Source organism: Nipponia nippon, unplaced genomic scaffold (assembly GCF_047370975.1).
Source record: "Nipponia nippon isolate SJK-2023a ecotype South Korea unplaced genomic scaffold, ASM4737097v1 scaffold_16, whole genome shotgun sequence".
In the NCBI taxonomy this organism is placed as follows: domain Eukaryota; kingdom Metazoa; phylum Chordata; class Aves; order Pelecaniformes; family Threskiornithidae; genus Nipponia; species Nipponia nippon.
In genome coordinates, this window is record NW_028262332.1 from 3,241,047 (window position 1) to 3,267,932 (window position 26,886).

Below are 26,886 nucleotides of genomic sequence, written 5' to 3' on the forward strand. Positions count from 1 at the left end.
TCATGCTATACAGTGTTCCAAGACAGCAAAGACAAACACCTAAGATTGCTCCAGGTAACAGCAGGATCTATGAACGATTACCCTTTAGTGATGAGTGAAATATCTTGAAATGTAGAAGTGAAATACTTCTCAGCTAAGCCAGCTATACTATTAAGGCAGCCAGTAATTTTTAAACTGGTTAATACTGCAGGATGAGTGGATACTTCTGTAGCTTTGTCTTTGGCAGTAAATAAACCACCGTATCTCCCTGTTAAATAGGTGTTCTTGGGGTACTGTGGCTGTATATCCTGGCTTGTAGGTGGTGATGCACTTCCAAACATAACTTTAGTGCAATCTTTCTTACCCTCTAGTTCCTAACAACATCACTCTACAAACCCTGTCACACTATCTGTCTGATTATGCCTGATTTCCAGAGCACAGTTCACTGCTTTTCATGCCTTCTGACCAATGTTGCATCAATTCTCACAAGCTCCGGTTCAAGAGGCTAAATAGCAGGTGCTTGCACTGTATTTGCATTGGCACATGCTGCGTCCTCTGCAGCAGACAGCTTTGCATAAAAGGACAAAGAGGGAGAAAACAAGTGAACCACAAAACCAGCAGTTCTAATTATTTCTTGGTAGAGTTTGCAAGCGAGTCTCTTTAGCAGAAAAACACAAAATATCCCAGCCCCTTGTTAATATTTATTTATCTGCTCCTCTGATGAAAGGAAATAAACTTGCTGAGAACTGAGAACCCATCCATGTGGTCAAAGGAAATTCACCCTTGACTGAAGTCTATGAGAACTGAAAACCTTTCTGAAAGGCATTAATGGCCAATTCTTCAAAGATGCGTAGGTACCCAGCTGTCACCGAAATCCAGGGCTGTGAAGTGTATAGGTGCCTTTATAGAGTTCCTGGTTTTATCCTCAATGGGAACTGGGTGCATTTCTCATCAAAACCATCATTCATGTTTACACCCAAGTAGTTTGCTACCAGAACCTCATCCTTAGCTTTTCAAGATCTAAGAGAGCTCAGAGATGCACCGTAATGTATATTTTATTATCCTGAGTGATTCCTAGTACCCCTCTAATTAAGGATCTTAGATAGCGAAGATGCTATTGGGCTTCTTATCTTCAAAGAGAGACCCCGTTAAAGACAGGATTATTTAACTTCAGCTGAGTTGCACCTGAGTACACACATACAAGCGTGAGCACATGCAGGCACTTGTAAATCACTTGATATGGAAATGCAAAATCAGTAAATTGAGGTTACTGCAAAGTGTCATTAGGACTTAAGGTATGAATCACCTTGTTGTCAGAGGTTTTTAAGTTTCCTCCAATGAATCACTCTCTTGTACTGCACTTCAGCATTATATTTGAACTCCACATCTCAGCACGAGACAAGGGAGATGGGTGCCTGGGCCAGGGTTGACAAAGTTGTTTGTTGGGTTTTTTAAATTATATTTTTTAGAATCTGTGTCTATTCATGTGATCCTGATCCAAAGGTTGGTCACAGAATGAAGTAAATAACACTCCAATACCACACTCCTAACACTGTTGCAATGATATTGTTGGCTGTCGCCATAAAATGGTCTTTTGAGGGAGATGCTGCGTATCTCTCATCCAAGCCTTCTGCTCCTGAAACATATTGGAAGGTTTCCAGGAATAGCAATGTTCTTTTCTCATTTTGTTTCTCAAATAAAATTACTGAATAAAAATAGACATCAGACGGGAGGAAAATAAGAGAAAAAAAGAAAGATTAGAGCTGGCATTGCACAGTATTATCTCCTTGGGAAGCTACATATTGTTTATTCGTGCTGTGCAACTGTCTTCCTTTTTCAAAAGAATTATATTACTCAGCCTTGTAAGGCGATAGAAAAACAGGTGTATTAAATTAGCTGAAAATTGGCTATAGGGGGAAAAACACCTTTTTATACTGTAGGTGATATGCACCATCCATCTATTTTGAAGTGCAGGTAGAAACCAGAGGCATTAGGATAGATAATAAAATGTAATAATAAAGCAGTACAAATGGAACAGTTATAAAAGTGCAACAGCTTCCACAGATTTATTAGAGAGTGCATTTGCTCGGTAGGAGTTATTGTCTGCCCAAACATTAACAGTTCTTCCCATGTAGCATCCTCCCCAAAGAAGGGAGCTGCCTGCTTTGCTGGAAAATCTTTGGTATCTTTCAGCAGCATTTGCTGGGAAGAGTCAATCCAAGTGGAAAAGCTCTTTTCTGGATACTAAACCCCTCTGTATTCTGATTAATGACTTGGGAGTAAGATGAAGAAGATAATGCACCAGTCACAAAGCTGGAAGAAATGGGATAATTAATAGCATAGATTAAATGAAAAAATGCAGAGTTATTTAGAATGCGATTTTCAGGCATGTCTAGAGATTTCAGATACCTGAAATTCCAGTTATTCTGTTACAAAACACTGGAAGGATCTTCCTTTCCAGCATGGTTCACATCATTTCCTGGAAACCAGGGCATTTCTGTGTGATTCAAGCAGCATAATAAAAAACTGATCCAGCCAGAAGCATATTCGGACTCTGGTGCCTACCCTAGGGTCTAAATTCAAAAGAAAGAGGATTGTACCACTTTGAAGTTCATTAAGAGTGAAAAAAAAAGACATTTATTGAGGTTCATTAAGAGGGAAAAAAAGGACATTTGCACTCCTCGTCTGAGTATGGTTCTTACAATCTCTGGACACACCTGAAAATCTTGGCCTGAGCAAATCCATGTGGTGGTTTTGGGTCAGCAGTAGGAGGTTCTAATAAATGGATCTGGGTAGCAGGAAGAAATAACTGTAAGTGCTGAAACCCACAGAAGTGAAGGCAATGGCTCCAGTTCGTTGTGTTGGACTTTGGATGAGGTCTGCAGACAACACGCTTTGACCATGAGTTGTACAAGGTGAAGTGGCACTGAAACCAGCTGTATCCAGATATACTCAGGGTTGGCAGAGAAATGCAGCGCTGCGATCAAGGCATCATAGAAAAGGATCTTACACTCTATGTACATAAACATTCACAGATTTTAAGTCAGAAAAGGGCCTTTAGATCACATAATCCGACATGCTATTCAGGAAAAGGGCATAATGGTTTTACCCAGACAACCTGGAAAATAATAATGCTGATGAACTAGGCAAAGAAACATCAGGTGGAGGTCTGAGATGTGGGACAGGATCAGACTCAAGCGGTGTTTTGCATCTGCATGTGTCCCTCCCACTCCACCTAAGGAAGAGTGTGAGGCGTGTAGACACCTGGGGATGCAGATGAGCAATGGTTTCAGAAATGGTGACAGTGCCTATTAGGTAGAAAGAGGAAGCGGGGCATCTTTGGAGACATAGATACAAGGGTCTAGCTTCGGAAAGGCATTGCTCTGGAAATGTTAGGCTGTAATAACAAGAATTTTCCTGTATGTGAATATGAAACTTTTAGTAATTGTCATGGTAAGAAGTGGAATCCTGGACTAAAGACTAGTTGGTCTGATTTATGTCAAAAGCTGTTATTTGTGTTCCCTGCGTATTACAAGTGTGTTGAAAGTTTTTGATTGAAGAGAGATGAGTGATCTGGAGGTCAGATGGAAAATAATGAACCCTTCTTCATAGGGACCACATCATCTCCGGTTAAACATCACTAGAAGAGCAGAATTACACCGTGACTGAATTTAGCAGGCAGTATAATGTATCCAGATTAGAAATAAAGACCACATGAAAGGATGGCATTCTAGATTTGACAGCTACTAAATCTCCATGTGTCTTATGAAAAGGGAAATATACAGTCTGCTCAGGATGGCATTTGTACACTAAACCCTATTGGGTCATAATATGAGAACCAGTGAAAAGCCCAAGTCGCAACTAACTTGAAGTGCAGTATAAACGTCACAGGAAGAGCAGGAACGTAGGGTGCAAGTATATTTATAATTCTGGCAAGTTGAAAGGCTTCAGTAGTTCACCTTTCTCAAAATAATAAAACTCCATCACTCTTCTTCTAAGGGAAGAAACTGTGAGGTTGTTTATTTTTTCCATCCCTATAGTGCAAGGAAGGAAAGAGTTCACAAAATTTCCACTGTAAAGTATGTGATAGACTTAGCTGCCTTAGGTACCAGAGCTACCTTGGGTCACCTCACAGTCTGAGATGGGTTTATCCTCACAGCACCTATTTAAGGTGGGTCAATGTTGGTGTTTCTCCTCTATCTCCCTGTTAAAGACAAGTAATAAAGCATCAGAAGCTGAAAGTGCCTCTATACAGGCTCGGTGGTTAAATACAGCTGTGCACTCAAGTCTGGGGACCCTCTTCAGGTGTTGGTGCCCAAAAAGGCTCCCTGAAGAGGTCCCCAGGCCTCTACAGAGTTGATGTGACATGGCTTAGGAGCCTGAGCACATACAGAAAAGCTACAGCCAAGGGCATCTTAGCTTAAGTGATCTGTCAAAATCCACGCAAAAAATCAATGGTAAAAGAAGGAAATAAACTCTACCTCCTCAGGGAGACAGGAGCTCTCTTTCCAGATGTGGAATTGGTAGAAATCTTAAGAATGAGGCAAGAACGATGTTTCAAAAAACCTTAAATGATGAAAGTCATCTGGAGCTTTTTATTCATGGCAATTAGCACAAGGTCAGCTGGAAGCTACTGGTAGCTTTTGATTACAAGCTTGGGCCTGGGACACCTGCAAGCAGTAGCTGCTTTCTAGTCTCCCATAACTATAGTTAAAGACAAAACTCACCATAAGAAAAGCTGCAAGTTCCTTCCTTGGAGCAGTGTAGCACTTGGCTGCAATCAACCTCTCTAAACAGAGCTGTTCAGATCCCAGCCCTATGCAATTTATAACTATTCTAATTTACAACTCTGGCTGAGCATTTTTCTACAGTGAATTTTCAGAGTTGCTTGGCTTTTCACAAGCTCTACTCATTGACAAGAGACAAGATTTTTATAAATGTGTTGGATGAAATGCTTCTCGCCTCCCCAGGCCAATTTTGAAGGCAGGCATCGGTGTAAGCTAGACCATGCTTTCTTGGCAAGTGATTCACCCTGGCTTAAAATAGTTGAGTTAGGTGGGGTGCATCAGTTTGGTAAGGTTTATGTCCCCAACCCATATCATGGAGGGATTATAGAAACAGCCTAGACAGGTTGTTTAGTCTAGATAGGTTTCAGATAGCTAAAGGCAGGGACAATAACTGGGGGCACTTGTGATTTAGGAGCATGAACCTCATTAGCAGGCAGAGGGCTCAGAAGTTAATCATTGTGGTTCCTGTGAAAAATCACATCCATCTTTTGACATCACCCTTCTGATGGCGGCAGCCAGCAAATAAGCATAATGCATCATGTTTGGGAATGAAATGATAAGAGGCCATTATCAAGCAGGGGTGACTGAGGGATTGAGAGCTATCTCAGCTGGGTGCATCCAGGGAGGAACCGTAACAGTGGGATAAGAAAATCTAGGCATCACTGTGTCACACAATAGCCATGACTGCCAGGGCATGATCACCTCTCGAAAAACTGGCTGTTCATTTATGTAAGCCAGAGAAAATGTATAAGTCGCACGAGAATGAAAAAGCAAGATCAAAATATTCAGCCTCGAGTGACAGTCCTTCTTTGTCCCTATAAAGGTGAATGTCAGGCAAAATCTGCCAGTATTTTCACTAGAACAGTTACCCTAAAAATACCCAAAGCTTTATCAAAGCTGTATTTCTTATCCACAATAAGGACATTTGCACCATGGATCCTGTTTTGTTTGCCCTTTGTGGAATTAAATTTGGTGTTTCTGTCTTTGATTCCAATCACAATGTACAAAAGCTCTGTGCATTTCCATTGATATTCATATCATTTCTGCTTCAGCTTCTCTTGAATTAATGTAACCCAGGAACCTTAACAATGTCAGTCTCAATTTATGCAGGCTTATGCTGAAAAATTTAATCTTGCCTGTTCTTGAATTCCCCCCCGCTTCCCCGAATTCCTTTATTTCTTTCTTTGATGCCTTTATGCAAATGTCTTCGCACTTCCTTGGGCATACAACACACAGCAGGTTTTGCTGATGGAAAAGCAGGTTTTTCACCCTGCCCAGAAGAGCTGGACACTGAGACGCCTGAAGGACAATCAAGAGAACCCATCAACACGAACCACTGTACCAAATAGCAAGGGTTTTTCTGGCAATACTACTTCTCTGTACTTTTTCCCCAGACTTTTCCCCAATGGATGCCTGCCAGCCTACATGTGGATTTCTAGCTGATTAGAGCAAAGCAGAAGGAATGCCACAAGGTGAGACTCACCCATGCATTCAAAGGTGCTACTATGAAAACAGCAGCACTTGAGTACCCATGTGTTCCTACAGCAACTTGACAATTCGCAGGTAGCCAGAGTCAAGGGGTCCACCGAACAGCAGCCATGGTTCAGTGAGTCAGCAGCAAACATCACACAGAGCAACTCAAAGTGGTGTTAAACTCAATTAGCAAACCTGACCTGCGGTTTCAGGCAAACCCTTTTTCCTTCTTTTAGACTATATGGGTTCATGCCCCCTAATTTTCACTCTCAGTTTCAGGTATGAATGAATTCAAAATCTTCAGGTAAAATTCAGCTAGAAGATACTACCTAGTTTGGACTAGTTTCAGTACAAACCTAAGCAACCACAGAATTGCTCATGGTTTCCAGATGAAACCATACATTTCACCTAGTTTTTTAGGGTTTCATTATGAAAGTTTCATGGAGTCTGAAAAAAAAAAGCATGAAGGTTAAGCAATTTGAATTGCTATCTATATACTTTTGTCTACTGGGAATATAATGGTTGACAATGCAAGTCTTTACTATCAGATGTCTGTTTTCAAAGAGAGAGTTCTCTGCACTGTGTGAACACCTAGTTCGTTTTAAGTGAAAATAGATTGGTTTATTGGTCCTCCTTGGCTCCTGAGATTTGGACTTGGTTTTGGCCCTCTGTGCTGATTTTGGCTGGGATAGAGCTCATTTTCTTCATAGTAGCTGGTATGGGGCTATGTTTTGGAATTGTGCTGAAAACAGTGTTGATATTGATAACACGGGGATGTTTTAGTTACTGCTGAGCAGTGCTTGCACAGAGTCCAGGCCTTTTCTGCTTCTCACCCCACCCCACCAGTGAGCAGGCTGGGGGTGCACAAGAAGTTGGGAGGGGACACGGCTGGGACAGCTGACCCCAACTGACCAAAGGGATATTCCACACCATATGGGGGAAGAAGAAGGAAGGGGTGGACCTTTGGAGTGATGGCGTTTGTCTTCTTAAGACACCGTTACGTGTGATGGAGCCCTGCTTTCCTGGAGATGGCTGAGCACCTGCCTGCTGATAGGAAGGAGTGAATGAATTCCTTGCTTCGCTTGCGTGCATAGCATTTGCTTTACCTATGAAACCATCTTTATTTCAACCCGTGAGTTTTCTCACTTTTACCCTTCTGATTCTCTCCCCCATCCCACTGAGGGTGAGTGAGCGAGTGGCTGTGTGGGGCTTAGTTGCCGGCTGGGGTTAAACCACGACACCCTCATATTGGTCTTGTTAGTATAGTTTCAGCCTTGAATACATACCTGGAAGAAAAAAGTCAAGGATTCCCTTTGTCATGGTTGGAAATCTATGGATGGTGCAGGCTTGGCATAGACAAGTGTACATCTTTTATATCTCAGGGTGTAAAGACACTGGGAAAATACTAAGACTCTAGTGTTGTTCTCTCTTATTGACAGTAACTTCTTCCAGTAGAGAATAAAACTTGGATCATTTCTAAATCAGGCCAGGGAACTCCTCAAGCACTTGCTAGCTCAGGCTACTCACACGCGTGTGAGTGTGGTGCAGCAAGGGCTGTGCACATAAAAGATGATAGCTTCAGCCTTGAATTCGTGACAGTCAAATAGTAGATAAATCAAAACAAGAGTGAGATGAAGGATGGGCAGTACTAGAGATTACTGTAGAAAATTTGTCTTGAAATATAACACATTTTTACTCATATATAAGCAACTGTGTGTATTTTTGCTGGATACATTTCTGAAGGTTGTGTCTCACCTATTGAGCCAATTCTGTCATCCAGGATACATCAGTACTAATTCTCTTGTTGAATTCCTTCGAAATTACCTTATTGAGCACAACTGAACCAGGAAACTCAACTAGACTGGAAGATTTCATTTTAAAAGACAGCTAGCTTTCATTTCAAAGACTTCAAGTCATAATGGACCTGCCATTTCTTTCAAGGAGTCGTGCCAATATTTAACTAACTTCAGTCTCATGGATTTGCTTCTCTTTCCTATTGGATTGACAGAGTCAGACAGAAAGACAGAAAAGAGGAAAGCTTTGTAGTTTTCTTTCACCTCATCTGTCATTAACTCTCATTTCCACTGGTCAAAACTTTCCTTTTCTTAACTTAAACTCACATGGACCCTGGTTCAAATTTTCATCATTCCTCAGTTTGATTAAATAAATAAACTGAATTGCTCAAATTTCTCTCATTAAAGGCATTTTCTAGAGCCCAAATCATTTGCTCACTCCTGACACTGCAACTGTTTAGCAGGGAAAATCTCTAACAGGGTATGTTATGTTTCTCAGAATGTGCAGGATGGGAAACTACAAACTGCAGCTTCAAACAGTGCTTCGAATGAAGAAAAGCACAGCAAACATTTGAAAGGTAGAGGCACCCACTCAAACGCAAAAACATCCCATTTTCTCTGTGGCCACTCTTAAATGTAATTAGGCAGTTTCAGGATGTGTCTTGACAAGCTGTTTTGTTTTGGTTTTGTTTAGCTGTTTTCTAGAGGAGGCTGGCCTGTGGATAAAACAGACTGAAAAGAAATCTGTTTTCAGGTCTGAGCTCTGCCACAGCCATCCTGCCTGACCAGTGCCATGCCACTTGCTGTGTCCCACCTTCCCCTGCGGCTCTGGGAGGAAAGTGGCACGCTCACCTGGGTGGGAGCTGTGCAAACATATGGCCTCGCCATCAGTCAGCATCCCTTGAAAGAGGAGGATAATTTTAGATGAGATGGTAATGGCTTTGCCTTGAGTTTCTTAGGCCAAAAACCCAAGGGAAGAGGGTGGAAGGGGACTAAAGGAGCGCTCTGCATGGAAAGGCAGCAATGCACATGCTGAACTTGCCTGCTTCTTCTGTCAGTGCTTTGGGAGGAGACACGTTTGGATCCAGCACTAAGCAGAAGGACCTGCTAATGCTTTTGGGTCTATTGCAATACACCTAACTACAACCTTTTTCACCCCAGAACTCAAATCCTTTTACAAGAAAGATCTACCTGATCTCTTCCATTTTACAGACAGAAAAACTGAGGCAGAGGATGGAGAAGTAACTAACGGAGCAGAGACACCCTACATCTTTCCAAAGCCTTTGCCAGATGCATTGGACAAGTGAGGTCCATGGAGCTGCAGTGAGTTTCTACCCGAACTCAGTTTGCAGAAACAGGATCATGGGCCGAGGAAAAGCTCTGCGGGCGCTTGTGATAGAGGGTTGTTGCTGTCATTCTGGCAGGGCCAGGGCAGTCTCTTCACATGCAGCTGGGCAAGGCAAGGAATGAGGGAAGGAGTTTGGTGAAGATAATGAAAAAGAGGAAGTGGTGGTGTAGGTTGTGAGAGAAGATGAAACAGCTTTGACACAAGCAAAGGAAACTTCACGTTTGGAATTTCAAAAAATCGACTCAACATTTCTGCTGTAGCAGATAAACATCTATCTGTTTTATTACTGGGAATCATCTTTTTCTGTTTATAAATAGAAAAAGCATGTTACCTCATGTTATTTCCTCTGGGGTTTTTTGGGGATAGATATATGTGGGTGGTAAACAGCTCACAAAGTTGTTGTTATTATTAGTCAATATGAAGAACAGGCGGGCAGGGGCTGAGGCTGTAATGTACCAGGCACGGGCTAGCCACAAGCCAAATATAGGTCATTCACTCATCTATGGTGAAGGAGGGACAACACAGCCAAACCACTAATCTGTGGCTATGATTATTGTTGCTTTGCGACACTATCTATATTCCTATACACATTTTTCTTGCCAAACAATAACTTAGGCAGAGACACACAGACCTCAAAGTCTAAAAACTAGCAACGAGACATAAAAGCACCGATAAGCAGCTAGACAGGGTTATCAGTGCACTTGTTTAAGAAAGCTTTTTAGCCTGAACAAAACCTTGTTTGTGTCGTGGTAGCAGCTAGCAATGGAAAAATGCGGTATTGGTTGCCGTACAAACATATTACAAGGCAGTCTTGTGAGTTTGCAGTCTGAACAGATGATGCAAAGTCTGATAGGAAGCAAAAGCACGGAGCACTGGTTATCTGGTCTTTAAGGCTCTATCTTCCAGCCTGAAGTGCATGAACTGCCCTTGCTTGCCTGGAGCATCCCTAAGGGCAGGCAGCAAACCCCTTCAGTGCTCGTGCATGAAGAATGGTCCTGCAGGGAGCCCGTCTGGCTTTGGGGAGAGGGAAAGGGAGGACCAACAGGAGCAGGGACTCTGGAGATGGGGCTCCTGGGGCACCCACAGGCATTTCTGCATGTCCAGGTGGCCTCTATGCATGGGGGAGAGTCTCAGTAAGTGATAGCTGGTAGATATGTGCTGGTAAGTTCACCAAACCCAAGGAAACCTTAATCCTATGGGTGCCATGGCATATTTGGGGTTTATTTTGGATATATCTGGCCACTTCAGGCTTTAGAATGACCTTCAGGGAAACCTTAACTATCAGGGTAGCTCTAGGCTGAAGGAAGTGGCCTGTGACAGTCATACTGCACGTTTGTGTCAGCTCCCATACTGGGACTGTGGGCTTCTGAGTCCACGTCCAAAATGGTGTGCAATCAGTTGGAAACATTGCAGTGGATCCCCCCTACTCAAAAATGCTGGTTTGTTAAAAGCAAAACCCTTTTTGGAAAGATGGCCATTCTGATAAAACTTTTCAGAAAATTAAAAAAACTGTTACATTTTAATAAGCTTGAAAGATGCAAGTTCAGCATTTTGGGAATAGAGTGATTTCATTTTTCTGTAAGAATGACATTTTGTTTTGGAACACTTCACTTGATACTATTTTATTTAGTCAATGTATTTATTCAGCTTGAAACCATGGGAAAAATTAAGCCCTTTGATCTCCATTTGCTATACTTGGGTGGTGGAGAAAGGGACTTTTGCTTTGTGACACATTTCTAGGATACTTTTTTTTTTCCTGAATAGAAGTTATTCTTAAACTGCAGCATTACAACCCAAATACAAAAGCTAGTTCCTGATGAAATATTTGCATGACCAGAGGTTCTCCAGTGATAGCAAACTCTGTCAGTACTTTTTTCCAGTAATTCAGGAAGACTTCCCTTACTGCTAATCATCTAATGAATTTCATAACACTCTGAAAATTGATTGGTTTGCTTCGCTTCCCAAAGATACCTCCATGCAATAAGGATTGGATGATGGTGCACAAAGAGACATGGGGAGAGGGGTCAGGGACTAGCAGACGGGCCAGGTAGGTGGAATATAGGAAGAGCTGGAGGAGAAGTAAGGAGCTGTAGCAATAGGTGAGGGACTGGCTGGCTGAAAGTTTAAGTTCGTGGGTCCATGGGAATGCAAAGGGTGTTCTTCATGAAGAAAAGTCTGCTGTGACATGGCCTGGAGCCTCAGCTCCCTAATTCTGCTACCACTAAATCTCACTTGGGAACACTGCCAAATGCACTGGGCTTCCCTGGAAAAGGAGTGTAGGGCCACCAAAGGGTCATGACTATTCACAATATAGCCACTCATCACAGATGAACTCTTGCACCATCAGTGACTCTATTAAAGCAACAAGAGACTGGGCTGCCTTGCTAGTGAGGAAGCTGCTTCTGCACTTCTTGATGCAGCACTGGAGAGAGTGGCAGAGGGCTGGAGGAGGGAGCTGGGGTGATGGGATAACCATGAGGTGCCTGGGATGAGCCTAAAGGTAGGGGTATGGGGGCAAACCAAGGATGAAGCCACTGGATATGGTCCAGAGTTGGACAGGACATTTACACATATGACTGGGGGACTGAAGTGGAACAGAGAATAAGAGGTGATTGTGGATAAAAGGCAGTGCAGTGGGGACAGCGGAGGTTGTATGCCTTGAGCTGATGCCGGGGTGATGCACAGCCGCTGGACGGTACGACCGGTGGTGAGTCACTATGTAGGCAAAGGATGTGGTGCATGGCTCGGAGGAGCGGGGAAGACCCAGCCCTACCGCTGCTGCTTACCCCTTCGCTTTGGGGAATAGTGAGCAGCAGCAGGGGGAGATGGCTGAGGGTACAGCTTGGCCAGGCTTCATGGGACCTGGGCACGAGGAGCAAGTGCCCCATCCTTGCAGGCAACTGCCACGGGGGATGGAGACAGGCAGATGTCAGGCAGCTTCTCTAGTGAGTAATCCCGCAGAGCAGCAGACAGACACTGGTGATTGCACTTTATTTCATTGGGGAAATTGTTGGTTTGGGAACCATTTTTCTGATTAAAACCAGTGGTTGGGACAGCGGTTCTCCACATCAAGGGGAATTTTCTATAAGCCACCTTTGAGACTTTTTACCTCTCTTTTTTTGTGATGTTAAAATCTAAATATTTAGTCTGACCTGCAGCTGACTGTGCAGTGTAAAGAAAGAACAAACAGCCAGGTGGAAAGCAAAATGACAGAGCACACGATGGACCTGCAAATGAAAGCACATCCCAATCACAATGAGACTGCAAAGTCTGATAAGTTTAACCCTGGTAAATAGTTTACTGAATGCAGTAGTTGAATGACAATGTCTGTTAGATTAATTGAAAGAAGGTAAAGGAGAAGGTACCACAAGTGTTCAGGTTGCCACAGAAGATAGCCCTAGATGGTTGCACAGCCCACAGCCTGCACTTTCAACACTCCTACGGTGGAATTGGTTGCGATAGCCATCTCTCTGAGCAAAGAACTGGCTTCCATGAAATGCTGTGGCTCTAAAGCTGGGAGAAAATGGTTCAATGAATCATCAATTCATTGGAAAAGGCATTTTTAGGTTGGCCGAGCCAGTTCATGAATTTGCGTTGAATTTTGCTGAGTGGTTGAGGCAAAACCACAAGTGCTGAAAACTTTTGGAAGTGCTGAAACACTGGAATTAACAAGATTAAACAGTGGTTTAGACGGATCCAAGATTAATTGCTTTTATACTTCTGACAGGTTTGGTTCTTGTCAAAACCTGAGCTAGGTGATTGAGACATTGTTCCTCATCCATTAACTGGCTTGATTAAGGTACCAATGGACACCAGAATAACTGTAGATACTATCTCTGTCTCTGAGTAATTCCAGCCACGGATATGAGCAATGTTCTCCCACCCTCAAGAAACCATTGCTATTAAATAGCATGCACAAACCAGAATATCATAAGCTGAATGAAAGGGTAGAAAAATACCTGACAATAATCTCCTGAAAACTGCAAGTTAAAATTCCCTCCCTTGGACTTGCTTGTACAGGATGAGTACCTATTAGATAAATTTGTGAATTCAGCCACTTATGACCTGGACCCTGCAGGAGATCAACAACTCTTTCAATATTAGTTGGATAAGGAGAGAGCTGTAATTCTATTTTTATGCCAGAAGCAGCAGCAGCAATAGGCACTAGAAAGGTGTGCTCCATATGTGCAATAAAACCATTCTGGAGCCAGTGCACGCAGATTGTCAAGAGTCACTTAACAAAATGGCGAATAGGTCACGACCCACTGTCTTCGGTCACTGCAGTGAATCAGAGCACTCTACTGAGTCAGACCAAATACCCGTATACCATTTGCAAGCACAGTAATTAGTACAAGATGCTTTGGGAGAGAGTATGAACAACAGGTGAAATATAGTGGGCATTCACCTCAGTTACCTAATTCCTATTTGAGTCCAGTTACACACTGTGACAATAAGATCCATAATTTAATCATGCAATGTATAAAGCAAATGTTCTTTGCATTTATTTTAAATGTTTTGAAGGGTTTATTTTCCTGGGGTGCCCCTTAGGCTTGTTAGATGAAGAACAGGATTCATCTCTGGCTCGATGCTTCCATGCACTCAATATTTCATAGTGCTCTTTCATACCTCCTCTCTTAGACATGGCAGTGAAGCCCAGAATGTGTTGCATCCTCTAACCCTCCCTGTACCATCCCCTCTTCCTGGTCCCCTTCCAGACCTTCCAGCTCCCCATGGGGTGAGACAGCAGCTACAGCACCAAAAAGTGCCTTTTCCAGTACATGATAATGTTGCCCAAACACCTGTTGGCAAAAAAATAGCAAAGAGCATCAGCCCCATTGTGCAAGGCTTTCCCTGTGATCAGACCTTGGTACAAGAGGGTCTCCCAAGCAAATCACAGTTGCAGCCCTCTGGGTGCAGGAGATGGATGTCGATGAGGAGCTTTCCCTTAACCAAAAGGACCCTTAGGTCTGTGCTCCAGTTTCTATGGCATGCAGACTGAGCTGGGAGAGCACCGAGATTCTTTTTATTTGGCAGCTGCTGGCTTTGGAGGACGAGAGAGTTACTTTCATCCAGCTTTAGACGTCTACAATGGGACTTACCTGCCTATTGTGCTCCTTACTTTGTAGCCAGAGGGAGAAACAGACACTTTTCAGAATGGGTTTGTCTAGCTTATTTTATGTATCTTCTTCAGGAGGACATGATTCATGCTGTGGAAGTAACCATTTCTCTCCAGTGACTCAGCTACTGTCTGCTTTTGCTAAGAGGGCTCCTTCTCTGGGTCACTCAAACGTCTGGGGAAACAGAGCGCCCAGCAGTACAGGGGAGCAGCTGCCTGAACTCTCAGACCATGGGAAAGAATAAGGAAAATCAAAAGCAAGGTATGCTCTTTAACATGAACCCTGCAGGGCAGCCAGACCTGAAGGGCTGTGACCCCCAGAAGCAGCCCCTGGCAGCTGCTAATGAAACCCACGAGACAACAAGCAAAAGGAGTTGTGTGCCAGCATTTTGGCTTGGCGCAAAAGGCATTAAAAATGAGCGTGGTGAAAGGGGAAGGTGTTGCTGCGAGTTTCTGGGAGGAAGCAGCACGGGCAGCGGGCAGGACACCCTGCCTGTCCCCATGGGGGGACCAGAGCTGCATGAAGAGCCAGGAGGGATGCGGCCCTTCCCAGGGGCTGCCCCCGTGCCCAGCAGGGAAACACTGAGCATCTCTGCTTTGCCTTGAGAGGTTTATCCAAGAGCAGGAAATCTCAAGCTCATAAAAATTATGAAGAAAAGCTAAAATGAAACAATGTTTACTTGTTAAAAGAGCTGAGGTAGGTTTTTAGGTTTGTTTTCATTTCAGCTAATGCCAGGTCAGTTTTTATTTTGATCTGTAATAGACCCCCATCCCTATTGAGGCAGGCACAGTGAGAACATACTTCAGAGTAGCTGACAGATTTCTGGTGTGGTTTTGTATGGTTTCCTGAGAATCAGGGGACATTTCTTGTTTTGCAATTTTACAGAAACCCACAAGTATGCCTAAGTGCTTTAAAGACCTAATAAACAGGTAGGTGTTTTGAAAGGTTAGTGAGGGGCAAAAAATTGTGGCACTGCCACGGTCGACTCATCTGCTGGCCCCTCGCAGCAAATCTGCTTTGAGGTTACTTGAAGCTGCAGCGAGCACACCACGCCAAGGGATTCTGACATACCGATGAGGCAGATGGTTATGAAGCTGCAAGAAAAATGCGGTTAGTTTTACTAGCACCTGTGGCAAATTCCTCTCAGAGGTCCTCCCACAAGGCAGTGTGTGTTGTACAAGATGATGCAGAAAGAACAGGAGGAGGGAGATGATTGTGTCATATGTTCCCCTGGGGCTCGCTACTTTATTTCTGCAAAAAGAAAAAAGCTTTAGAGGTCTTTTTTTTTTTTTTTTTTTCTTTCACAGGGGACATTCAGTGGAAACTATTACAGCGGCATCGTAAGAGGGAGCCAGGCAGCCTCTGTTTGCGTCCTGAGCTCATCCCGATCCCTGTGCCTTGAGGACGAGAGCCGAGGATGAGAGCAGATGCTTGCACAGTTGAAGCAATGGGGATGGCAGTCGAGGGAGGAAGGTGATGCTGCTTTCAGCTCTGGCAGTGCTTTGCTGTATGTATTGAACTGAGCATTTAGTGCCTCTGTGCTTGGGTTTTGACACAGATGAAATGGAAATCCCCAGGAGTGAGGAGGTCTGTTGTGGGGCTGCTGACTCTTGGTGTGTTTAAGAAGTTCCAATAGAAAGTGTTTTCTAGCAGATTTCTCTATGAGAAGAAAAATTTACTGTAAGAAGCAGAAACATTAGGAGAACATTGCAAGTGCAGAATGTCAGCAAATGGCTCTTATTTTGCACTGTTCCCCATGCCCACATGTCCCTGCAGAACACCTATATCTGGCTATGCTTTTTGCAATTATACAAGCAAAGATATAAAGAAAGCCTTCTTCCGTAAGTAAGTGTTCACCTAAGAAGAGAGTTATAGAATCAATTATACAAGATGATTAATGAACCAAACCATCTCTCTTCCCCCAACCACAGCACCACACAACGGGTTTTCACTTTCTCCCAATGGTCTTGAAAACATCCTCATCCTGAGGAGCAGACTGTTTCGAGCTGATGTTTCTGTACCTCATTCTATAGAAAGGGACTGGGGCTCTCAGAAGGGAAGGCACTTCTGTATAATTGCTGGTATACCTCTTTCTTGATAGATGGATAAGATGCATTGAAACATTATGATGTCTCTTACACTAGAACATATGAAGCATCTCTTGGAAGGGCAATGACATGAAAAATAATCTCATGACTCTTACAGGGACTAACTGTGTAGCCTTCAACTTAGTAAACTAGAAATAACACCAGTGCCATTTATTACTGTACACCCAGCTAGAGCCAATGTAAGCAGTGAAATAAGAGCTGCCAGATGGGAAAACTGTCCAAAAATTGTCAGACTGGGACAATAGCTCTAGGTTTCCTGCTTTTTGAAGTCCAACTTGATAAACTTCATACTAATTTGCTGAGTACTTTCAGCCCCAGTGGAAGTCAAAGGGAAGGTGTGCAGTTAAGCTTGGCTGAAGAAAGAAGCTTCGAAATATTTCACATTGGCCAAGTGGAAATGAAGGCCCCCAAAGTCCCAGGTGGCTTCCAAAGACTGGTCACACTGGCTGAAGTGAGAGGCCTTTCTGCCCAACTTGGCCCTACCTACACCGGTTGTAGGCTTAAGGCCGTCAACACCATTAAACCATAAAAAAAGGAAAGAGCCCACAAGGGAAATTTAAGCGTGTGTTGCTGCACTAATGGCTGCTTGTATATACATGTGGTTGAAAGGGACGTATGTTTGCAGTAACTCCATTAAAATAAGCTGCAGTAATTTGAGGGGAGGAATTTTCCTTTCCAGTGAAGTCCGTCTGGCAGCTTACCCGCAAGTGGGCAAACACAGCAACGTCTTTGGGGCCATAGTGCCAACTCACAACATTGCTAAGGTACAAAGCCTTTGTTAGAAATAGATGGGGGGGGTGGATATTTTTTGAAGAGTGTTTGTTTTCTGTGCTTTATTTTTTTCCAGGAAGAGAGAGCTGAATCTCAGAACTGATGCACTCCAAACTCTTAAATGCTGGCACTGCTTATTAGCTGCTTGCTCAGTGGAGAATATTCTTCCTTATATAGGCCTTTCAGAAACTAGGTCAGAGGATTAACATGAGTACTGGTTGCTAAAAATCCTCTTTGACAGCCTGCCTTCCTTTATTATTTTTTCACTTTGCCCATTGCAGATGCCAGCTTCTCTATTGATTTCTGCTGGGGTGAGCTATAATGACCACAAAAGGTAGCTCGATTCCCTGCCACTGCTGCAAACCCTGCAAACACCCTCGGCCGGTCGGCCTGTTCGGCGTGTTTGACCCCTAACATCAGTTGTCTTCCCAGGAAGGAGAGTTTGTTTTTCAAAGAAATGTGGCAGTGCCGTGCCAGCCTAGGCGTTCAGTTGATTTGTCAGTGGAAAAACATCTGAACACAGATGCCCTCGTGTGCTAAGGGATGGCGTACTCAGGATACGCTGTCTTCATTTTCCAAAGGTCCTATTCTGAGAAGAGGGTAGCTGGGCTAAATGTGCGGCAGGGTGTTAGATACTTACATAATGGTCCCCCTAAAAAGCTCCATCTTCTCCATTGGAGCTTCTAGGAAGTACTGCACTGCAAATAACAATAATAATAACGGAAGCCTTCTGTGAAATGTTTGCACTGAAACTCCACGGATTATTCTTGCTTTTAGACACTGTTGTTAACTCTGAAGGATCACACACAATACATTTGTGCTGATGGGACATTTCTTGCCATGCTGTTTACAGGAGATAGATAACATCTTTTTGTGATATATATGTATATATATTAAAATACTTATACCCACACATATTCACATATGCTGATCGCCAATAAAAGATTTAAAAACTATCATTATACACCCACTTGTCTAAAATAGAAGTGATTTCCTAGCAGGAACAGCACACGCTATTATCATATATCCACTTTATATACACTCTTAATTTGATTCCTAATCTGCATGCACATGCGTATCTAAGGACTAAACTGACGTAAGACTCTCAGTGGCTAGATGGCCACTTAGCAAGGTGCTCTCAGTTCCAGAAATGCTAAGTGCAGAACAGCCCTGCAAAATCTGCTGTACCTTCAGTACTTTGGCAGTCTGACCACCTGGGAGGGAGCAAAGTCCTAACAATAGGTTCTGGTTTTGCAGCTAATTGTGCAGCTTTCAACTAAAAAACAGGGCAGCTGATGTTTCTTTGGCCAGTAAAGTATGCAAAGCTCACAGTTTTTTTGCTACGGAAACCTTAAACTCTCATCATGTGTTGTTTGCTTTGCAGTTGGAATCAAAATTGCTTGTCAGTCATGTCTACCCTTTCTGCTATTTCTTCTCCAGATCCATGGTCTAACCAAGTGTACAAACAACTTACTTACTTACCCACTTTTAATTTGGGCACTAACTGTTCAGACAGCTGAGCATGCCGATGCTTTGCTTTCTTGTTATGTTCTAACTCCAGGCAGCCCTTTGGTTGCAGCTGCCTTTGGTTTTGTCGCCTTTGTGATACAGCCGAGGGGATATCCTCATTTTTACTGCCTCCCATTTAAATGAAAAGTTGGTCTCTTGTCTCAGACGTGCCATGTGTCTCCATTTTTGCTGTACTGTAAAGTTCCCTGGATATCCATGTAGGCAACATTATCAGGTGGTGTTTATTCACTGTTCAGCTAAGACAAAGAAAACAGACTTCTCCAGAACCCAGTGTGTTGCAAAGCCTCCCAAATCAATGCTTTATTGAGATGGGAACTTCGGTGAGAATTGCCAAACTGTAGCAAGGAGAGAAGCTCTAAAGGCACAGATTGTCAAAATCCTTCCTTGGGAGAAGCAAACCTTTCCAGCTAGGAGCATTAAATGAAGCTAGACGTACATGATTACTGTTCCTTTGCTTTGATTACGTTACCCACCTGTTCAGGCCTTAGGCACATGAAGCAAGCTCTGATCTGCGACGAATCCCTCCCAGGACAGAGACATCTCTTTGGTTCTTCGTTTCTTTTCTTTTTCTGTCAATGTACTTTGAAGCATATACATAAGTGAATGAACTGATTGCTACAGAAATCAGAGAACTGCTACTCATAAACACACTGTAACAAGAAAGATAAATGTACTTTTATCATGTACTAATAGAGGAGTGGACGGGGGTATCCATCAAAACATTTTCGAGTATTGGTGATTTCTGCTTGCAGGTAGCGTGGGCCTGGTGGGACTCAGCAGCCACAGGTGGTTGCTATCAGCTCACCAGGGCCGATGCCAAGATCCTGATACCTGCTGCCATCTGAAACCTCGGTGGTTTCTGCTCCCTTTCTAAGCTGCAAGAGAAATACTGAAATTTATGCTGAGCTGGTAGCACTTTGGAGTCTCTATAGCAGTGATGCTCTGCTTAACACCTCCCAGCCTTACATTTTGTTACTTATGTGTATATGTGTGTGTGCGTGCACGCATGCTGTTCATGTGTACAGACACACTGTCTCTCTCTCTAGTACACGAGTACACCTTAGATATGGATATTTGCAGGCAAATGCATGTACAAACATGGATAGTCTCTGCCTATGCATAGGTATACACATACATGCATACATATATACATGTATAGCACGTGTTGAAGTACAGCTGACTCACTGAAGGCTGAAATTATTTGGCAGCTCACAGCAGTGCTTCCCCTGCACTTGGGGCATCATTTAAACTGCTAGAAGAAGGAAGGCTGGCAGTGTGCAGGACATTAACCCAGCTCCAAAGCTGCTGGGAGAGCCTTCACCCTGGCAGAGCCATAGCCCAAGGGCCTCCACAAACCCCCAACACCCCACACTGTTGGGCTAGCCTGTGCAAGGCAAACAGGAAAGAAAGCAAGCTAAAGGGACTGCACCCTGCAGCACTGCAGTGCAGGGTGGTGCAGAAGTGACCAGGGATGTGTCACCTGAAGTAACTTATTACATCCTCCAGCACATGGGATTTCACCAGGGGAGTTTCCCATCTGAATTCTTCCCTTGGTCTGATGGCGTGACGGCAGTCGTAAGACAGCACCGTTAAGGGTGCTGGCACATGCACCCCCCCTTCCAGCTGCACTGGCACATATGAGCATTGCACTCTATATGCAGAGCAATCCTGTTTCTCCTTGCAGCTAAGAGAGGTTCTCCTGCTATGGTGTGGAAGCAGCACATCATTGTCAAAGAGCTGTTTTTCAGCTCCATAGCCAAGTGAGATGACAAGTGTTTGGGACGGTGGAGATGGTTTGGAGTGAAGCAGGGCTCAGAATTGAGGTTTTGCTCAGGGGAACTTAGATTTTAGTAGCTGAGAGACCTTAACCCACTCCAGTGAGAAGAGTTCAGAGCAGTGGCTGGAGCTGTGCGTGCTTGGAAAGCCTTTTGGAAAGCAAAGCTCAGACTGCTTAGATGCAATCACAAACGTGAAAGCAGGGTATCTTACCCCTTAAGCCCCTCCAGGTATCCATGTATTCAAGTGTAGCCCTGGCTGGAATATATTCACACACAGGGCTTCAGAGGAAACTGCTTCGGGCTGATGGGAGACTGCCAAAACACAGAGCTGCTGTCTGTATCCTTGGTCTGATGAACTTCTTATTAAAAAAGCATAAGCAATTAATATGACTGATGTGCCAGCACTGCGCTGGGGTGTGTTATTTCCAGGTAGTCTGGCCACTATAAGGTAGGGGATGGACAGAGCTTGTACTTAAAACATATAGAAATTAACATCTCAGGGGGTCTAAGCTCATTTTTACTATTTATTTTCTAGGGAAAAGTCAAATGGTTCAGGCTATATGCATACTCAGAATATGATGGATTTCTTTTTTCCAGTTTATCTCAGCCAGTTACACTTTTTGGGTCTGTCATAATGGAGTTGAAACATCTCTGTGGGGCTACTTCAAAATTTCCCTTCAAAACCTTTTTCTAGGGAAGATAACTTTTTCTTTGGCTACTTTCTTTGCAAGCAGCATCCTATTTGAATGGAAACCTAGAACATCTTGTTAATAAAAAAGTCCCAACTCTTCCTAAAACTGAGACTTTCACAATTGGTTTGATGAAAAAGTGGTAATTATCTTTGAGAATAAATCAGAAAATGGTTGTGGTCTCTAGTGACATAGCCAGGATTTTTTTTCTTCCACTTGGACAAGAACCAGTCTTTTTCACGTTATTTCTCCTCTCTCTTTGTCAGTTACAGCAATAGAAGGACAAGGCACTAAGTAAAGTAAAAGTAAAGAGGCAGGGGAAGGGCGGGGAGGAAATGAGCACTTTCAGTCCTGAAAGTAGTTTCAGTTTAAGCAGTGGACAAAATTTCAGGTTAGCTGTTGTTTTTAACCCTTTCCGCACAACTATAAAGAAGGGGGATGCCTTAGGCAAAGGGAGCCACAAAAGTGGCAGTGAAAGGGATTATCTGTACTGAAACCATCCGTGTGCTGTTTTTTTCCCTCCTAATCTGTCTGTCTATCTGTCTTGGTCTCTTTCTCTCTTTCCTCTTTGCAGCATATAATTTACCGTAAAAACACAGGAAGCTGAATGATTTCCTCTGAGGAAAGTACCTGACAAAGAGGTGAACAAGTAAAATCATCAGGCCCTTTGACTTCATCACTACCCATGTATCCTCAATGGTTTCAGGCAGAGACGCTGTCTTGCAACGAGATTCCTTTGAAGTGGTTTTTGCCAGTGCGTGGCAGGTGGGAGGTACACGAGGCTTGAATTTTTCCCTCTGGCAATGCAAGCACAGGGAGACCTGAATTTGTGAATAACAGCAGCTATTAGTTTTGTTGCATGTTGTACACCAAAAAAACTCTTAACCATTAACAGACCGTGACTAGTGGTCATTCTGCACACAGTGCATGGGATTTGGAGGCTCCTCTCCATATCCAGAGACTGAAAAGCGTGAGGCTGTCAGGCTGACTCTTGGGAGCTGCGATGGGGGTACTAGGCAGGGGCAGGCAGTTTGAAAGGGCCTGTCTGTATGGCATAGCCATAGCTGCCATTTCAAATCTGTCCCCTCTGTTCCTCTCCACAGACTTCTGCACAGCCAAGATGGGGAAGCAAAACATCAGCACTGAGGAACGTGACTTGGGCCTCCTACATTGCAAGACACCTTTGAAAAGCTCAGCCCAAACCTTGGCAATTTCAGAGGTCCTGAAGAGGGACTTTTACACTAGAAAAAACGTTATCCTCAATGTCACCTAAAAGGGCACAAGTGAGTAACTCTTCAGATATCATCTCACTGAGACTATCAGTTCCCCACACTTTAAAAGTGACTAAAACTGAAGTGGGTTTTTCAGTGTGCATGTGTCTAAATGTAGGAGTAGAAGGAATGAAAGACAGACATTGTATACTTGGGTAGAACATTAGCTTCTTTGTTTAACTATAATGCAATAACTTCCTCTATCTTTCTTTTCCAACTCCTACTACCTCCAGAAAACCTTCCTTTAATTTACAGAGGTGTTGAAATGCTTGTATGCGGTTATATTTTCCTGCTCCATCCTCCACCTGGGATGTCATTTCCACTGCAAAATGAAATAGGACTGATTCATTTTGCAGAAGGAACATGACTGATACAAGCCCAGATGGAGACTCATTCTCAACCCTGTGGAAATTCCTCATGAAGGTTGCTAGTCATGTGAAAACCTCTTCACTGTACAATCATCAGGGTTGTGTTGCTGCTCCTAAACTTCTTGGGCTGGAGCCAGGACCAGCTTGTGAGCAGCTGAGGATGACCCAGAAAGCCAGAGCTGTTCTTACGTCGGCTTTTTGTTCTTTTTTTCTGTCTTTCTCTCTTACCTAAACCACCTTCTTCTTCGCCACAGAGAGGTCATGTTATTATCTAGACTGAAGGTCTGATTAAGATGTGTTTTTTACAGTGAGGCTGTCAGCCTTTCAGGAACAAAGATCATATGTGCAGCTTTTGCTGATATTTGCTTGCAGTCTCTTTGTGACAAACCACACCTTGTTTATCAAGACAAGCATAGGTTGTACCCACACTGCAGGCTGAGATTTCTTTACCTGGTGAGGCTGCTGGGGAAATACCCAAGAAAAAGGCATATGAACAAAGACTAGAGCCCAGAGGGTTTCTGAGCAGACTTTTTCATAGAAAATGATAAGGCAGTCCTCAACAGGGGATATCCCCACCTGGAGCTCTAAAGTTGCTGAAGGTTCATGTCTTCTTTTATTTTAATTTTATATAGTTTTTTCCCTCCACTTCCCATAAAATACGTTTTATCATTTTGCCTGATCATTTTGTTAAGATCCTATATTTGTAACATTATATGAAGGTGTCTCATATCTGCTCATCACTTCCAGTCTGCCTGTAGCCCCTGATGGAGTGCAGAGAACCAGTAGCAACCAGCCAAGAGCTGTCTTAGCAGTCCCAGCTCTATACCAGAGGCCTGTGTCATCTGGTCCACATCCCTGGAAGGCAGAAGTATGAAGTGGCAAAGTACCTATGATTCTATGATGCCACCACCTTGCCATTTTCTGGGTGAAGGACCAAGCTGCTGCTTACTGATGAGACGTAAACATTTCTATTCAGCTTTCCTTTCTATTAATCAAGGTCTGACAGAGAAAGTTCATTAGGTTAAGCATAAAGAATGCTTAAAATAAGGAGAAGGAGAAGAGAAAAAGAAGAAAAAGGAAAAAGAAAGAAAAAGAAAAGGAAAAAGAAAAAGAAAGAAGAAGAAAAAGAAGAAGAGGAAGAAGAAAAAAAAGAAAAAGAAAAAGAAAAAGAAAAAGAAAAAGAAAAAGAAAAAGAAAAAGAAAAAGAAAAAGAAAAAGAAAAAGAAAAAGAAAAAGGAAAAGGAAAAGGAAAAGGAAAAGGAAAAGGAAAAGGAAAAGGAAAAGGAAAAAAGGAAAAGGAAAAGGAAAAGGAAAAAAGGAAAAGGAAAAGAAAAAGGAAAAAAGGAAAAGGAAAAGAAGAAAAATAAAGAAAAAAGTACTGCTCCTGCAGATTTTAACAGCCCTCAGAGTTAATGTGGCAGCTGCGAGAAAGTTTTTCAAGGCTTCAGTTTTGGATTCAGGTAGTGAAGACTGAGACCAAATGGGCAGTGGTGGCAGCCACTGGATCCCTCTATACTCAGTTCCACACTCTTTAACCCCCCCATCATGCCCAACCCCTCTTAAAGCAAAACAAGTCAAACTTGTAGTTTTGAATGAAGTGACATCCTTGTACAGGAAAGATAGGAAATAGAAGGTGTGTTCTGTTACAGATCACTGCAATAGTTTGGGTTCTAATTCACTAATGCAGGCTCGGGCAAGATGGTTTTGTGGTTATGTTTAGCCCAGCAATACATGAGATCAATTCCCTTGATAAATGAACAAAACAGAATAGCATCAGGAGAAGAGACAAGGGAGCTGCACCCAGAGATGGTGCAGCAGAGGAGGGTGCTCTCCTGGGGTCAAACTGACCTGGCATCAAGGTCTTGCTCTGGCTCAGGCAGATGGAGGAATTTACAGTATCTGCATGTCCCACGTCACACTGGAGTGCTCTAGCCACTCAGTCATTGTGGCTGCGCTGGATTCAGAAAAAAACATCATTTAGTCGTCCAAGTCTAAAAGCTAAAAGCTGCCATCAACTTAAGCCTCAGTCCCCAAAAATTAACTATCCAGCTGTCTTTTGCACAACTGGCTTGAGGCGCTCACCTCACCCAAACTTAAGTATGAAATCCAAGTCTGAGATCTTGCTAGGACTGCAGTATGAATAAGGGTCTCTGCAGGGCTGGGCATGCACATTGCCTGAAGGAGGGAGGATAGGTGCAGCGGCACTGGAAAAGATGCTTTGCCTCAAAACATCAGAAATACCCCTTATTGATAAGTCCTAACCCCATAAATCCCACTCACTTCCCCAAGTATCTCCTTCAGTGCCTTTGAGACCTTGGGTCTTGCTGCCTACACATTTTTTAAGCTCTTCCTCTCCTGCTCCCTTGAGGCTCCTAAACCACTTCATCATGTTCAGTATTAACATCAGCACTAAGGTGGCTTATGGTTTCCTAAGCTGACAAACCAACCAGACAGCAATTTGGTGCACCCTTGGCAGGTTTATAAACAGATTTCAAAACTGAGGGTGTTTTTCAGCTATTCTCACAAGTTACAATCAGGAGAAGGGGGAGAGAAAAGCCAGAAAGCAAATATCCCTTACAATAGCCCATGGTGGAGCTGTTTGGTACTGAATCAAGCTTGTGTCAGCTCTAAAGGGTGTTTTGGCATGTGTTACTTCAAGGATTTGCCAGTTTCTCACTTGCAGTAGTAATCATTAAAAATACCAATCTTCTTTCTTCTTCTGTCCAGTGTGTTCCCATCATTTCTGGAGCGAGGCAGAAATCTGAGCCCGCCCCCAGCAGCCCTGTTTGGATCGGACAAGCTAAATGACACCACAGTCACGTTTGTGAGGTTACTAGAAGTGCGGAAATAATTTCTTAAATGTCAGTTCTTCCTCTGAATGTCTACAAACAGACTGCAAAAACTTTGAAGTCCCCAGTTATACAGATTTAGTGCCATTTCCTAATAACTTGAAAAGCATCTTGAGGGTGCAGCACATTTCTTCATTACTGGATTTGCTCTCTTTTACACTGCCAATCATTTGCTCTGACAAACACTGAAGAAGCGCTATTAATTACGGAGAATTAAATTAATATAGTGCTGCAGCTCAGACCTTTGCCAGTGCTCTGGAAGGTCAAAGGAGTCTTGTGTTCCCTGTGCAAAACAACAAATATTCACTAGTATGGCTTCAGTTTGGGGGGTGGGGGGAGAAGAAAGAAATAAATTCAAAGTACGTGAAGTAATATTAATGAAGAAAGTACATAGGAGTTCCTTTTTGACATGTGCTTTTGCTGTGGCCTAGCTCCTGCAAGGCAAAAATAAACTTTTTCTCACAGGTGTCCTTGCAAAGTTCCTGCCGTGGGGCCATAGGGCAATGCTTTACGACATGCAGTTGGTTTTCCTAACAAAGGCCACTGCTGCAGAGACCCCAACAACAGCTAGGAAGCTCTGAGTGCTGGATGTCACCCTACAAGAAGACAACAGCGAAGAATGGCAGCGTCTGGACCGATGCTGGGTACCTGCAGGACTTCCAGGTGCTGCCAAACAAAGCAGGCAAAGGCCAAGACAGACGGACTCCGTGTGCCATCTGCCGGTAACCAGGCTTAAAACGGACGAGGTGGGCGAGCAGGGCTGCCGAGAGAGCCTGGAACAGAAACCGTATGAACAGAGGACCTCCAGTGTTTTACTAATTCTGTTAGGAACTTCTCCCACTTCCCAACCAGGAATTGCCTGTTCCCAGCTGGTAAATCCTCTGCACCATCCCCGTGCATTCTCTTAGTCTGTGGTCCTAAAGTCTGCTCGGCGATGAATAGCTGCTCACTGTGTGAGATGGTTCCTGGGAGATGCATTATAAATGCCTACAGAAATTGGACATTTCTGAAATGTAGTTGCTGAG

The 26,886-nt window shown here is 43.4% G+C and overlaps 1 long non-coding RNA gene across 1 annotated transcript in view; it reads left to right on the top strand.

Moving 5' to 3' along the window:
• The window catches only part of LOC148056214 (uncharacterized), a 28,444-nt gene extending 5,794 nt beyond the window's left edge, over positions 1–22,650 (top strand). Inside the window, exons 2-4 of the long non-coding RNA XR_015703677.1 lie at positions 14,572–14,758; positions 15,805–15,970; positions 22,477–22,650. This is a non-coding gene — a long non-coding RNA (uncharacterized LOC148056214). The remainder of the gene's footprint in view (positions 1–14,571; positions 14,759–15,804; positions 15,971–22,476) is intronic.
• The last annotated feature ends 4,236 nt before the right edge of the window (positions 22,651–26,886 follow it).